Genomic DNA, 9,021 nt, shown 5'->3' with positions numbered 1-9,021 from the left:
TTATTAGTTCTGTTAACAATCTTACTGACTTTTTTCTGTATCTTTAGCTGACTCCTCTTCTGTGGTCCCCCACATCTTAAAGTTAGATATTCTCCCAATTTTGCCCTAGTCCCTCTTTGCCTTTGTTTTTTCTTTCTTTATTTAGGTTTATTACATTTACTCCCAGAGAGTTTCAGTTATACCTATGAAATAGACCCCAAAATCTGTGTGTCAAACTCTCCTTATCATTTGAGTTTCAGATATAATTTTCAACTTCCACTGCTTCTCAATACTGAGATAGGTTATTAATAAACTTAACAATTCCAAAACTTAGCATATCATCTTTTTAAAATATAGTGTTATAAGAAAACCACAGGCCTCAAATGGCATCACTTGTGCTAAAGCCCATGATACCAAACCTAGATTTAATACCTGATCTAATTGCAGTTTAAATGTAATCTTAATGGACCAGTCTGGAATTTTCTGTCATGTACCAGTAAGGTCATCAATCATGTGCCTCTCCATCTCCCACAAGAAGAAGAAGCAATCTGCATGGTAAATTCCTTGCTTTCCCTTCCCCCACACACAAAAAAAGATATCCTGGCCTGAAAATAACCCTTTCTTTTACTTTGTTAATAGTTTCTTACCCCATTCTCCTTCTGTCTATAAAAATTTCCCATTTTGTACTCAGAACTCTCTTCTAGTTGCTAGATGGGATGATGCCCAACCCATGAATCAGTGGATAAAGCCAATTAGATCTTAAAATGTACTTAATTGAATTTTTGGGGTTTTTAAAATACTAGTAAATAATAAAATATCAGGAATTGTTCTAAGTGCTTTACATAAAATAAGGCACTAAATTCTGAAGTAGGTACTATTTCTACCACCATTCCCATTTTACAGATAAGGAAACTGAGCCACAGAAAGTTTCAGTGACTGCCCACGGTCATACAGCTGGTAAATAGTAGAGCCAGGATTTGAGCTTGAAAATCTAGCACTAGGGTCCTTGTTCTTAACTACTTTGCTTTGCTGCATGGTTTCCCTTACTATTTTCTATTGATTTTACCTCTATTCTCCTCACATCAACCCTTATAATCATATTTTTTTTTACTTTTTCTTATTACTCCCCACCTCTCTTCCCACATCAGATCAGTTGCTAAATTAACAAGTCTTGTATTTCTACCACTTCAGGTTTGTTTTTATTTTTTGTGAGAGAGTGGACTCAATTTGTTTTCCTAACTCCAGCCTCTCTCCATTCTAATTCAGCAGTGGGGAGATGAATTTTACTACAGCACAGCTCTAATGGAGTTCCTAACAAATTTCTTTCTACTTACAGAAAAAGAGAAACAAAAACAAAACAGACTCTTCAAACTGAAATTCATGATTCTCCACAATATATGGCTCCAACCCACTTCTCTAAGCTTATTTATTATGTTTCTAATACATGAGATCCATTGCTTAGCCATGTTGAACTGCTTGTTTCTGTCTTTGTTAACCTCATCTAATTCTATCCCTAATTTCATAGTTATTCATTTTATAGTCTTTATGCACAACAAATATAACCTGTCTGTTAGTCCCTGCCTTTCCTAATTACAACTCAGCTGCTAGTACTATTGATCTCCAATATATAGGTTCAATCCTGCCCATTATAGGGCCAGAACCAAACAATCTTATTGATATATGAAGAATGCTATTTTGTGGTAAAAATATAAAGAGACAATAAATAACTAGGAAAAGAAATATAAATGGCCATTAGCAAACAAAATATTCAATATTGTTTGTAATAAAAAATCAATATTAAATCAATAGCCAATGTTATATGAGATGATCAGCTTCATAAACTTGTGATGCATATTATTTATTTTTTTTTACTATATCACTACAGATTTTATTCAGAAACCCATCTTTGTTGGTTTTGTTGTTGTTTAAAAAATTCCCATTATGAACTAATTTGGTCAATCAATTACACCTTCTAGAAAACATAGGGTAAAAATGGCATGGCTTAGAATTGCCCACATCTTTCATGATCTCTCCACTACCTTCTGTCCACACTCTGGTCCCCAGACCCTGACCTCCATCTATGCTTCTTGCAATGGTGTCCATATAACTCTCACCACAGTTCTCTAGAAATGGGCTTCAAATGCATGAAGTTGCAGAAGCCTTCTCCTGTACACACTCCCTTTTCATACTGGTGGCAGCAGGCTTCTCTGAAGTCTGTCCCAGAGGAGAGCCTAAAGTCAATCAAATCCTTTTCTGCATCTTCTTCAGGATGAAACTTGACATACATGTTTAACTAGGTGATCTCCAAGGTTATCACAGACGTTCTTCTCCTCAACTTAACTCTATTTTTCTATTTCTGTAAAAACCTCCTCAAAAAATTCATCATAATGTACTTACATTTTGACATCACTCATAGCACAGCACAAACTGTCAGCAGGCAATGAAGAGTTTTGAAGGCTATGGTACATGTTCAAGCAAGCAATGGTCTGGTTGGTTTATTGTGCAACTGAGCGGATCTGTTTCCATGAGGACATACTCCAATTTTGAAATAAAATGAACAGTTGACTTTGTCTTTCTTGGTGCCAGAGATGGAGATCAAGTAGTCTGCCATTTCCCACCTGCCGCTGCCAATACTACTGCCTGCACAGCTGACCTTCTATGAAGGGAATTTAAATCGGCACAACCTTTGGGGAAAGCAATTTAAAAAAAAACAGCCTATAATAGAAAACAAATAGAAAAAACTTAAATATTCATGATAATAATAATCACTAAGTTAAATATAGTATATCCACTCTATTGAATTATTCATATTTATATGTAGTGAGATAGAAAGTTCTTTAAGATATATTTAATTGAAATGTAATGGTTGCAGAATGATGAGCACCATATTTGTATCAATACATACAGATAAAATATCCAGAAAATACACAAAAATGTATATAAATTTATGTGTGAATTATAATGTGGTAATTCTAAGGTCCAATATTAGTGTAATGTTGAATAAATTTTGGTACATCCATATGGTATTTTGAAAATCATATGTAAATGTTTATAATATAATGTTATATAGGTAAAGTAAGTTATAGTTTATATCTCTGGTGTCAAACACAGGGCCTGACACTGACAAGTGAATGTTCAATGAATACATGTGCGTATATTGCAATATTAATTGGAAAAAGAAAAGATAGCATACATGCTCAGAGTTTAGAAGGAAGTTGACTAAAAATTCAGCAGTGATTATTGATGGGTAATGGGCATAAGAATATTTTAAATATCACCCATGCAAATATTTCTTCCACAAATGGTTTTTTGTTGTGGTAGAAAGAATAACAGTCCCCCAAATATGTCCATGTCCTAATTCCTGGAACCTGTGAATATGCTATCCACCTGGTAAAAGAGACTATACAGATGTGATTAAAGACATTGATTATCCCAGAGATTATCCCAGATTATCCAGGTGGGCCCCACCTAATCAAAAGAATCTTTAAAAAGGAGAGAATGTTTCCCAGCTGTGGTCAAAGAGAAGTGTGTGTCAATGTAAGTGTCAGAGAGATTTGACATTAAAGGTTTTAAAGATGAAAGAAGGGGGGTGCAAGCCAAGGAATGCGAGTGACCTTTAGAAGCTGGAAGTGAATTTTCTCGTAGAGCCTCCGAGAAGGAATGCAGCCTTGCTGACACCTTGATTTTAGTTCAGTGAGAGCCATGTTAGATTTATGACCCACAGAACTATAAGATAATAAATTTGTGTTGTTTTAAGCCAGTACATTTGTGGTAATTTGTTATGGCTGCAATAGAAAACAATTACATTTGTTGAATACAAATTAAAAGTATAGATACACACACACACACACACAATCATCGTTAATCCCACACCAGATATATCTACTACAACATTATTATATATAGATAGATACATAGACACATAGAACATTTTCCTTTACAAATATAACACATCTCAATAAAAGGCAACTTCATTCTTCCACTTGCTCAGGTCAAAATCCTTGGCATCAGTATTGTTTTTTTTTTCTTATATACCGCATTCAATTAATCAGCTCTATATTTGTAATAATCTGACCATTCTCACCATCTCCAAATACTACTTGGATTTCCATAGCCTCTAAATCTTCTCCCTGCATCCATACTTGCCCTGCTAGTCTATTCACCATAGAGCAGCCAGAATTATCCTTTACAAATATATATCACTCACCTTCTCAATATATCCTCTCTTTCAGAATAAATCTAAATTCTTTGCAGTTGCTTATGAGTCCCTAGAAAGATATGGCCCTCAGCTGCTTCTCTGATCTCATTTCCTATCACTATTTGCTCTTAGTCACTCCACGGCAGCCATTAATACCCTCTATGTTTTTTTCCCCCAAATACCAACCATGTTCATAAAACAGGACTTTTCCACTCTGATTCTTTTGCCTAGAATGCTCTTCTTAAAGATGTCTATGTGGCTCAATTTCATTTCTCTTAAATTCCTGCTCAAATATCATCTATCCCAGTGGATTTCCATGACCTCCGTAACACTATCTTCCCCATATTCTCTATCCCTTTTACCCAGCTTTATTTTTACTCATAAAACTCATTACTTCCTGAAATAAATTATACACATTTCAGATATTGTATATGAAATTGTATAGTTATATGCATTTTATTTTGTATGTATTTTATAAGCATTTGTATGTGTTTTCTTCTTTTCCCAGGGTATGGAACACTATAAATAACATAAATGGTTTTCTCTTACAGTTTTGGAAGCACATGTATATGAAATGATCTCTTCCTAATTACTTTTGTTATTGTACGTCTTTGAGTTTGAAGCTGTTATGTATATTGCCACTGTGAACACTCTTATTGGTGTGCCTCAGTGTAGGGTTTTGGGGTTTTTTTGGGCATTTATCCTTCTTGGTGGTCTCTGAGCTTCCTGTATCTGTGGGCTGGTGTCTGACATTAATTTGGGGAAAATTCTTAGTCATTATTTTTCAAATATTTCTTCTGTTTCTTTCCTTTTTTTTTTCTCCTTCTGGTATTCCTGTTATGTGTATGCTACACCTTTTGTAGTTGTATCACAGTCCTTGGATATTCTCTTCTGTTTATTTGTCTTTGTTCTCTTTGCTTTTCAGTTTTGGAGGTTTCTTTTGAGATATCCTCAAACTTAGAGATTCTTTTCTTAGCTGTGTCCAGTCTACTAATAAGCCCAGCAGAAATAATTCTTCATTTCTGTGTTTTTAATCATTAGCATTTCTTTTTGGTTGTTTCTTAGGATTTTCATCTTTCTGTTTACATTGCCCATCTATTTTTGCATGTTGTCTACTTCATACATTAGAACCCTTACCATGTTAATTATTGTTGTTTTAAATTCCTGATCTGACAGTTCCAACATCCCTTCCATGTCTGGTTCTGATCTGTCTCTTTAAATTGTGGGGTTTTTTTGCCTTGTCTGTATTTATGTGTTATAATTTTTTCTTAATAGCTGGAAATAATGAACCGGGTAAAAGGAACTGCTGTAAATAGGACTTCAGAAATATGGTGGTAAAGTGTATGTGGGGGGGGGACAATGTTCTGTAGTACTATGAATAGGTCTCAGTCTTTTAATGAGTCTATGCCTCTGGACTATGAACTTCATAGTGTTTTTCTCCCCACTTAGATGGGATAGGATGGCTAGAGTGGGGTGGAATTGCAATTCATCAGTTACTGTTCAGGTTTTACTATCCCAGCCCTGGTTCCTTTATTGACTTCCACTCATGAGTCTCTGCTCTTGTAACTGTGACTCATATTCACTTGTCTGTCTCTCCAATTTAGGAGGCAGTGGTTTGCCCTGTGTCTTCTCGTCTCTTCTAGATCCAAGAAGAGCTGTTGATTTTTCAATCTGTTAAGCTTTTTACTTGTTAGCATGGAGTGTCAACTTCCAAGCTCCTTACATGTAGAACTGGAAATTGGAAGTCTCTAAAGGGTTTTAAAATTCACTCCAATTGTTTTATATCCCAATATCCTCATCTGTGAGTTTTGTTTAATTGCCTTTCAATAACATGAAAATGTGAAGAATTTATTTTTTCACAGAGAGTACATCGGTTAAACAATCTTAAGTCTATGTGTTTCCAATAAGCCCTTTTGGATATCTTCACACATGAATGAAAACTTGATAGGGTATAAAAATTCATGGGTGATAACTTTCACTGATTAGAACTCTGTAAACCTTGTTTTATGCATCAAATACCTTTATTATTTTAAAATAATCTATTTGTATAATTTTATGAGTACCGTTTTGATGGTAGTGGTTTTATCATACATTTTAATAGCTGCAGAAATGAGTCCTCACTATTTGCATTTTTATTATTTTATTGGATATACTCAGGCATTTTTTATTTTATATAATCTTTTAAATTATTTTAAACCAATTTCAAGAATTCCAGCCCCAAACACTTGTCCTCTAAATGAAACTGCATTAAATTCATAAATTAATTTTGTCAGAATTAATATTTTCATGGTATTTACTTTCCTTCTAAAAACATGATACATTTCTAGTTGTTCTGATATGATTTTATGTTCTTCAATTTGATGTTTTGGTAAAGTTTTATTGAGATATAGTTGACACATCATACAATTTACCCATTTAAGTGTACAATTTAATGACTTTTAGTATGTTCACAGAGCTGTGCAGCCATCACCACAATCAATTTTAGAATATTTTCATTATCCCCCAAAGAAGCATTATACACTTTAGCTATCTTCCAGCAATCCTCCCCATTTACCTTAGCCTAAGGGACCCATTAGTACTCTCTGTTTCTATGGATTTGCCTCTTATGGATATTCAATATAAATGAATCATATTATGTGTGGTCTTTTGTGACTGGCTTCTTCCCCTTAATGTAATGCTTTCAAGGTTCATATGAGTTGTAGCATGTATCAGTATTTCATTTATTTTTATTGCTGAATAATATTCCATTGTATGGACATATGACATTTGGTTATCCATTCATTGATAGATAGATATTTGGGTTGTTTTCACTTTTTGGCTATTATGAATATTATGAACATTCATGTACAAGTTTTCTTGTGAACGTATATTTTCACCTCTCTTGGGTATATAACTAGGAGTAGAATTGCTAAGTCATATGGTAAATCTATGTTTAAGCTTTTGAAGAACTGCCAGACTGTTTTCCAAAGTATCTGCACCATTTTACATTCCTTCCAGCAGTGCGTAAAGGTTCCAGTTTTTCCACATCTTTGTCAACACATCTTTTTGATTATAGCAATTCTATTGGTTGTGAAGTGGAATCTCATTATAGTTTTGATTTGCATTATCCTAATAATTACTGATGTTGAGCATCCTTTCACATATCTATTGACCATTGGTATTTATTCTCTTGAGGAATGTCTACTCAAATTCTCTGCCCATTTTATAATTCCATATTTGTCTTTTTATTATTAAGTTCTAAGAGATATGATTTGCAAATATCTTCTCCCATATTCTCTCCCATTCTGTGAGTTGTATTTTCACTTTCTTGATGGAATCATTTGAAGCGCAAACATAATTTTTTAGTTTAATAGATTGTAATGAAATCCAATCTATTTATATTTTTCCTGGGCTAGTTTACAGTAGGTACAGAAGAGTCTCGATTAGTAAAAGAGGGCATGCCCCATTATGTGAATACTTTTAAAACCTCTGCTTGTACATATTTAATAATGTTTTATTAGCCAAAACAATTCACATGACCAAGGCAAAACTCAAAGGTAGAAAGATATACTTAACTCCTTAATGGGAGGAACTGCAAAATATTGTAGCTTATTTTGGTAAAATCTATCACATCCATAATAAGTGACACTTCTACTATGATGTTTCATTCCACAACTAACAACCAGGACTCTGAAACTTATCTAAGCTCAGTTCACAATACTTTTTTGAACATTAAAAATTAGGCTTTTCAATTTGAGTCAACTATACAAGTCTATTGCCTTTGGCTCATCTATAACTTGCTTATCCTATTACCTGACACAAAGAATCCAGAATGCTTTCAGACTGAGCCACCCCAGATATAACACTTTCCTATCACCATACTTTTTTAGGACACCTAACTTACTCTAGCTTGTCTTATATTTATTTATATACTTGTCTTTGCTACTAGATCATGAATAACCTTGAGGGAAGGGATCATATATTACTTCTCTATCTCTGACAGTCTTGCCCATGACCCTGTCTCTTGTATTTTCTCTATATTTGTAGAAACCACTGAACCAGAGCCCAGATTCTCATTTTATTTTTGTTTGTTTAGCCTTGCCACACTTCCAGATAAAAGATTTGGCTATATAGATGTTCCATAAGTTATTTACCACAATTAGAGTTTAGATTGGGCTATGGTTGTTACAGATTTCCCATACCTATGGAAACTTCATTCAACAAACTGATCCAGTAAGAACATCTGACCACTGCATCATTGAACTTTATACACTGCTGTTCTATGTATTTATTTGCATAATCAACTCATTGTAGCTTATCCAGATGAAGGGCATATGGAAAAGATTTAATGAATGTGTTTCTAATTCCATTTTTCTTAAGGGAAATTTCTTCACTATTGGTTGCTGACTCTTCTCTCTCTCTCTCTCATTGTTATTATTCTTTTTTAATGAACAAATTATCCCATCTTTGGCTAGTATAAGCCCCTTCAAGTTGACTTCTGTGGGATTTTTTTGTCATGAGCCTAATAGCTTTTGATAGCTTCTTAGCTTTCAGACATGACAAGGTGTTCTAAACTCAATTTGTACATTTCCTAATTCATACTGGAATTAGCTATTTCTCCAAGAATTCCTTCTTTTAGTAGAACATTGTATTTATAGACCACTATCTTGGTGCTAGGAATGCTCATTGAAATTGGGTTGGTTGTTTCTCCTATTTAATTATCTAAGGCCTTTGTAGAATATTAAATAACAGGTTTGAAAAATGATGCACTTTATCTTGTCTCTAACTTTAATGGCAATGTTTCTAAAATGGTAGCATTAAGGATAATGCTTGTTGCATATTTATACTAGATTGCCTCAATCAGG

At 34.0% G+C, this 9,021-nt stretch overlaps 1 pseudogene; it reads right to left on the bottom strand.

Moving 5' to 3' along the window:
• Positions 1-2,014: 2,014 nt before the first annotated feature.
• LOC103013264 (splicing factor U2AF 35 kDa subunit-like) lies at positions 2,015-2,590 on the bottom strand (annotated as a pseudogene).
• Between the last annotated feature and the right edge of the window lie 6,431 nt (positions 2,591-9,021).

Source organism: Balaenoptera acutorostrata, chromosome X (assembly GCF_949987535.1).
Source record: "Balaenoptera acutorostrata chromosome X, mBalAcu1.1, whole genome shotgun sequence".
Classification (NCBI taxonomy): domain Eukaryota; kingdom Metazoa; phylum Chordata; class Mammalia; order Artiodactyla; family Balaenopteridae; genus Balaenoptera; species Balaenoptera acutorostrata.
The sequence above is the reverse complement of the archived record's forward strand: the minus strand, read 5'-3'. Positions and strand labels throughout refer to the sequence as shown.